Here is a 7,170-nt window from a genome sequence, read left to right on the forward strand (position 1 = left end):
GATCTGTCAGCATAATACCAACGTTTTAAAAATCACGTGTTATGTTAGTGTGGCCCTCTCTTTCTTTAAGTCTGATTTTTTTCTGCTTTCAAGCCAGAAACTGTAGCCAAAAAACAATTCAAAAGTGACACTAGCATTTGTGCAGTTATTTCTGATTTAATGGTATTAATTTTTCTATGTCAAAACGACTTCTTTAATGAGCAAAGTACAACACAAAAAATAGCTGTGAATAAAAGGGCTTTTTTTTATCATATGCCATTTCCCCAAAGCATTCTTTTCCAAGTAGGTTACTGTGGATGAGAGTGGATAATTATTGGAGTGGATTGTTCTACATTTTCTCTTTGTTTTAAGTGCCTGGCCAGTAGTAGGTGCTCAATAAATAGCTGTTAAATGTTTGAATGAACTAATGAGTGCCTGATGAATCAAACCTGCTTAATTATTTTTTTAACAAGCTTCAGTTCAGTATACAAATTCTGCCTTCATTGTAAGAAAAACCTCTTTCAATTATCTGGAAGGGATATCAGTATTGCTATGTATGGTTTTACCTTTAAAGAGAATTTGATTATGAAAAGTCAAACATAGCAACTCTGAAAGAATCTTATGGTGACTATTTGTATGCTGTCACCTACATTCTACCATTTATGTTTTAATACACTTGCTGTGTCACTTTTATCCATCCATCTTGGTTTTTGAAGCATTTCAAAGCAAACTGAAGACATCTGTACATCCCCTCCAGACACTTCAGCATGCATATTGCCAATTAGAGTTCAGTTTTTTGTCTAAAGTTTTTCTTTTGATGTGAAATGTTTGTACCCAAAATGCACACGTCTTAGGTGCACATTCATTGAATTTTGACAGATACAAACCCCTAACAGGATATAGAATATTACCATAGCTCTCAAAATGTCCTTTGTGATGTGTGTGTTTGTGTGTTTGTGTGTGTGTGAATGTGTGTGTGTGTGTGTGTGTGTTCTACTGGGAATTGCACGTATGATGCTCCACCATTGAGATATACCCCAGTGCTTTTTTTAAATCTTAAAACAGAGTCCCACTAAATTGCTGAGGCTAGTTTGGAATTTGCAATCCTCCTCTCTCAGCCTCCAAGTGCTGGGATTACAGGTGTGTGCCATCATTCCTGGCTCCTTCATACTCTTTCCCAAGCATACCCTCCCCAACTCACACCCTCTCCACATGACGGCAAACCACCGTTCTGATGATTTACCCATATCCATGAACTTTTCCCATTCTAGAACTTTCTATAAAGGGAATCATACCATATTTACTCTCTTATGTGAGACTTCTTTTACTCTGATTGATGTTTTTGAGGTACATGTATTTTGTATTGTGCACTGGCAGCTGAATCCTCCTACTGCTGTGTTGGATGCTATGACATGAATGAAGATTAGAGTGGCCAGTGGGACTTTTGATCCGATGTCAGATCGTGTCACTACACATGACCCTCACCCAAATAAAAAAAATCAAAAATCTTTGCAGCAGCCTATAAAGTTCTGCATGGTCCAGCATTGCTAGACTCACCTCCCATTCTTCTACTTTTCCTCTTATTTTCCCCTCCCCACAGTGGCCATACTACAGGTATGTTTAGTGAACAGTCTAAACATACCTTGCCCCAGGGCTGTTACCCATGCTGTCCCTGCTGCTAAGCACACTTTCTCCCAACTCTATGCAAGTCTTGCACCCTTGCCTCATTTAAGTTTTGCAGAAATGTCATCTAAATGGAGCCACCCCTGAATACCTTCTTCACAGCCCCAAGTGCCCCCTTGTGTTCCCTGTCCTTCCCTTTCTTTTTGTTCTCTGTGCATTTATGACAGTCTCATATGTTATATACCATTTGCTTATTGAGTTTGTCTCTCATTTCAGCAAATGACATGTAAGCCTGGATTTTTTGTTCATTTTATTCAGCATTGTGTCTGATAATCTCAATGGTGCCTGGCAAAAAGGAGCCACTCGGTAAATAACATGTGAAAAGAGTGAACTGTGCATCTAGAATCAGATGGTATTTTCAAGAGAGGCAAACATGTATGTAAGGTTTCCAGAACCAGCTCTGATGACAATATATTTTCACCAATACCCTTGCTTTCCTCATTTGGAAAATGATAAATTTTGTTGGGGGAGGGAGTCTGTATCTCTTACAAATGAATAACATCCTATGACAGTAATTTTATACCATGTTTTGGCAACAGTCTTATGGGTCTCATACTCAGGAGAACCGTGTTTATTTTACTATAGTTAGCAGAGCTGAAAAGTATTATTGATCCTAAAAATCCCTTACCCATGCTATGATACTTTTCCAACAAGAGTTTCATATTTCTCACTTAATAAAATATGTATAAAATAGGACCGAGAGGAGTTCTGTGAGTTTATGGTGGTTTGAATAAATGCAGTTTGAAAATCCAGATATTGTAAGGTACCTCTTTGTTCCATGCCCTTGCAATCTTCATACTCTGGAAAAAGGCACAATATGACTTGGGAATCTCCAGAAATATGCCTTCTTCAAAACATGGAAAATTGCTGGGCATGGTGGCGCACGCTTGTAATCCCCGCGCTTGGGAGGCAGAGACAGGAGGATTGCGCAGGTTCAAAGCCAGCCACGCGCACTGGTTTAGGAGACCCTGTTTCCAAATAAAAATGTAAAAATAGGTCTGGGAGTGTAGCCTTGAGGTAGAAGGGCTTCCAGGAACCCCAGTAGCACACAAAAAAACCCATGGAAAATGATACTTGTAAAAGGAGAGGTAGGAAAGAAGACCAGGCAAAAGGCCTGCTGTGGTTTTAATGCATGGGACCTCCAAAATTCAAATAGTAGAGCTTTAACTCCAAGGTAGGGCTACCCATATTCAAATATAATGACACACAACTCTGCATTCACAGTAACAGTACACCATAATCTTATCTGTCTAGGTAGACGTTCCTTACTGATGAAAACTTGGGTGTTCCTAGATTTTTGTTATAGCAAAGAAGGTTGTAGTTAATATCTATCTCTACACATTTGTGGTTGAATTATTCAACGTCCACCCTAGCTTTTCTCTTCACTAGCATACCCAGTTTTTATATGTGCTTCTGGAAATAATAGCTCATTTTTCTATCTGAGAGTAGGTATTGATTGATTTAAACTTTGTGTCCAAACCCTTGGTCCAGAGATATGCCTATGCCTCAATCCAATCTGATTAGGCTAAATATAAGCATGTTGCTTGGAATATCGACATTAAATAGTGTTTTCTATACCTTAAAATATACATAACCCTAGTTGGGACTAGTGCTTATTTAATGGCCATTACAACATGGCCATTGTTGTTAAGATAAAAATAAGCCTTGAAAGTCATGGGGGAAAAGAGAGAATCTTGATGGCATTCTTAACCTATCTGCAGACCACCTAAGCCTGAAGTCCATCTGAGACAGAGACTGCTGGGGCCTCGCCCATATGCACTTGTCTTTCCCATTCCATTGCACACAGGCCTGACTTCTCTCAGTACTGAATCGTTGCTTGAGGGATTTCTCTTACTACTGGAGTCATTTTTGCCACCCTCTCAGCAGAGTGGAATTAAAGTTCCCCAAGGGCAGCTCCGAACCCTGCACCACTAATATTGATTTCCTGTGAGACATGTTTTACACTGGTTCTCAGGGTCTCCCTAGTGGAGTTAAAGCTTAGTTCTGCCAGTGAAAATAATACACCCTGTATTGGCTGTCTTTTTTTTTATCCTTGCCTCTCTTTTCCATTTTCTTATCAGTATTCTCTTTATTTCCCCTCAAACAGCCCAAATTATGAACCATTTTATGCCTGAATTTTCCAAGTCTATGAGCTAACAAACCTCTCTTACTGTTTAAACTAGATTGCATTGATTTCCTGTTATTTGCTAGGAAAATACTCCTAAATGACACGTATCTTCTGTGAGCATATCTGAGCAGTGAGCATTTTGGGGGCTAAAGGGTATGCACATTTTACATTTGGATAGACATTCTTCTCCAGGATGGTTATACCAATTTGCAGGCGATTCATCTCTTAAAAAAAAGAATTCTTGCTATAGTTACCCAGAGTTTTCTTTTTCTTACAAAATTGTCCAGTGGTAATGAGTACTAAAATGAATTTGAATAACTGAAGCCTTTTAGAATCTTCATAACCTGTTCTAGAAACTGTCAGCCAATCAATTGCCATCTGCAGATTATAGTACATTGAGCTTAGAGACAGCATCAGGGCAAGTGAGAGCTGGATGGGCACTGGGCAACTCTGTGCCTCACTGAGGAAAAACAATTAAACCTTGGCCAAGGAGATTCTAAGAATCTGAAAGGCAAAATGTCACCAAATGTATTCTTTGTGCAAACTTGTTGGGAGGAACACAGGAAGAAGCACCCACAAGCTTCAGTCAACTCCTCAGAGTTTTCTAAGTGCTAAAGAGAAAGGAAAATTTGAAGATATGGCAAAGGCAGACAAGGCCCGTCATGAAAGAAAAATGAAAACCTAAATCTCTCCTAAAGGGGAAACAAAAAGAGAAGTTCAAGGATCCCAATGCACCCAAGAGGCCTCTGTCGGTCTTCTTCTTGTTCTGTTCTGAGTATCATCCCCGAATCAAAGGAGAACATCCTGGTCTCTCCATTGGTGATGTTGCAAAGAGACAGGGAGAGATGTGGAATGGCACTGCTGTGGATGACAAGCAACTTTATGGAAAGGAAGCTGCTAAGCTGAACAAAAAATATGAAGAGGATACTGCTGATGACTGAGTGAGAGAAAAACGATGCAGCAATAAAGGGAGTTATCCAGGCTGAGAAAAACAAGAACAAGAAAGAAGGAGGAAGTAAAGAAAGATGAAGAGGATGAAGGAGAGGAAGAAGATGAAAAAGAAGATGATAAATAAGTTGGTTCTAGCAAAGTTTTTTCTTATCCATAAAGCATTTAACCCCTCTGTATACAATTCATTCCATTAAAGAAAAAATTGAAATGTAAGGCTGTGTAAGACTTGTTTTTAAACTGTACAGTGTCTTTTTTGGTAGACTTAACATACTACCGAAAATGTCTTAGGTAGCCCTGTCCTGGTGGTATTTTCAATAGTCACTAATCTTGCCTGGGACACTATGGATGTTGTAAAATCGCATGGAAATTTTAAGCAGGTTCTTGTTGGTATACAGCACAAATTATATATATGGGAATAGTAGGTTTTTCATCTTCCGTTGTCTTTGATGCATTGTATATGAAATAGTTGTTCTGTTAGCTAAATACCACTCTGTGATTGCAAAAAAAGTTGAAGCTGTTTTTGTTGACATTCTAAATGCTTGTAAGCAAATACAATTATTTTATTAAAAATATGCTCTGCACATACCTGAGGATTTTCTATGGCAACGCAACATAAAAAAGTCTTTTTTCCTTTTTATGGAGTTTCTTGTTTGTTTACTATCAATCCAACTCCATGGGAGTTCTCTCCCCATTAGTAGCTTTAGTTTTACAGCTAATAATTGATTCACCATTGTGGCTGTGTTGGACTACTGATTGATTTCACACGGAGTAAGCAAAGAAAGTTTGACAGCATCATCTTAAATTCTCTTGCAGACTGAGTTGTTTTTTTACCCCCCTGGACACAGTAATTCACCATAAAAAGTATTGACAAAAATATCTCTCTCTATAAGATATTGGGTTTCTTGGCTTTTAAAAAAAAGCTACCCTATAGCAGAAATAATGATCTAAACACCATGTTACATAACAAACTTTTGTGTGTGGTACTGGGGATGGGACCCAGGGGCTTTTCTACCTCTAGGCTATACTCCCAGACCTATTTTATACTTTATTTGGAAACAGGGTCTCACTAAGTTGCTGAGAGCCTCACTAAGTAGCTGAGGCTGGCTTCGAACCTGTGTGATCCTCCTGTCTCAGCCTCCCAAGTGCTAAGGTTACAAGCCTGTACCACCACTCCCAGATCATAACAAACTTTAATGATATGCATGATATCATTGATCCAAATGTTACTGGATCTGAACCTTTTTGATAGCAAAATACAATCTGTTCTGCACAGCTATTCGTTCAGGCCCATAGGGTAGTATTTACAGTAAACTATGTTTAAAGCTTCTAACTCAGCTGACTCTTGGAGTCCCGGAGGAAGTAAACTAGTGTCCTCTCTCTTTTTTGCCTCTTTGAAATGGTCCCTCCCAAAGCAAGCATTTGGCATGCTTTGTATTAGATGTTTGCCCTGATCATAGGGCCTTCCCATGAAATCTCATTGACAGTTTCAGTGAGATTGGGGTGGAGATTGAGCTTTTAGCATCTTTAATTTAAGAATACCCCAGGGACAAAGAGACAAAAGATTTGTTTTATGGGCCAACATTTACTTCTATTTTGGTAAATGTTCTCTGTGCATTTGGAAAGAATGTGTATTTTTATTTTTTAATTTTATTTACTTATTTATTTTGGGGGGAGTGGTTCTGGGGTTCCTGGAAGGCCTTCTACCTCCGGGCTACACTCCCAGACCTGTTTTTGTACAATTTTTTATTTTTATTTTTGGAAACAGGGTCTCTTTAAGCCAGTAGGGCTGGATTCGAACCTGTGCGATCCTCCTGTCTCCGCCTCCCAAACGCAGGGATTACAAGCGTGCGCCACCACACCCGGCTAAGAATGTGTATTTTTAAAGTTTTTGAAATGTTGTATAAATGTTAACTGGGTCAATTTGGTTGATAGTGTACAAGTTTCAATATCCGTATTGTTTTTTTGTAACATACTTTTTTGGTGCATTATAATTGTTCATTATAATGAGGTTCAGGGTGATAGAAACATACACGGACACAGCACTTCATGTGTTCCCTTCTAGATCCCACCTCACTCCCCCTCATACATGTTATTGAGATTAGTGTTGATAAGTACATATATGCACAAAGCATTATTTGAATTGTTTCCGTCATCAATTACCCCACCTCTCTCCCTTAGTTCTCTTTCACTATTTTACTGGAATCACTCATCATTTATCTAAAGTCTCTTTTGAATCCCAGTTTCTCTCTCACTTCCACGTGTAAGAGAAGACATAAAACCCTTCACATTCTGAGGCTGGGTTCTTTAGTTGCTCTTAATTATTGTGAAAAAGATGGAGAAATTTTTGAGACAAATTATGGATTGGTCTATTTTTCCTTACACTTCTACCAGTTTTTAATTGAGGCAATAATTCTGTTGTTAGGTGCATA

The 7,170-nt window shown here is 38.7% G+C and overlaps 1 pseudogene across 1 annotated transcript; it reads left to right on the plus strand.

Moving 5' to 3' along the window:
• The first annotated feature begins 4,285 nt into the window (after positions 1–4,285).
• On the plus strand, positions 4,286–4,865 carry LOC308278784 (high mobility group protein B1-like; annotated as a pseudogene). The gene has a single exon. The product of its transcript is annotated as a high mobility group protein B1-like (transcript).
• Positions 4,866–7,170: the final 2,305 nt, after the last annotated feature.

Source organism: Muscardinus avellanarius (assembly GCF_963383645.1).
Source record: "Muscardinus avellanarius genome assembly, chromosome: X".
Taxonomy (NCBI): domain Eukaryota; kingdom Metazoa; phylum Chordata; class Mammalia; order Rodentia; family Gliridae; genus Muscardinus; species Muscardinus avellanarius.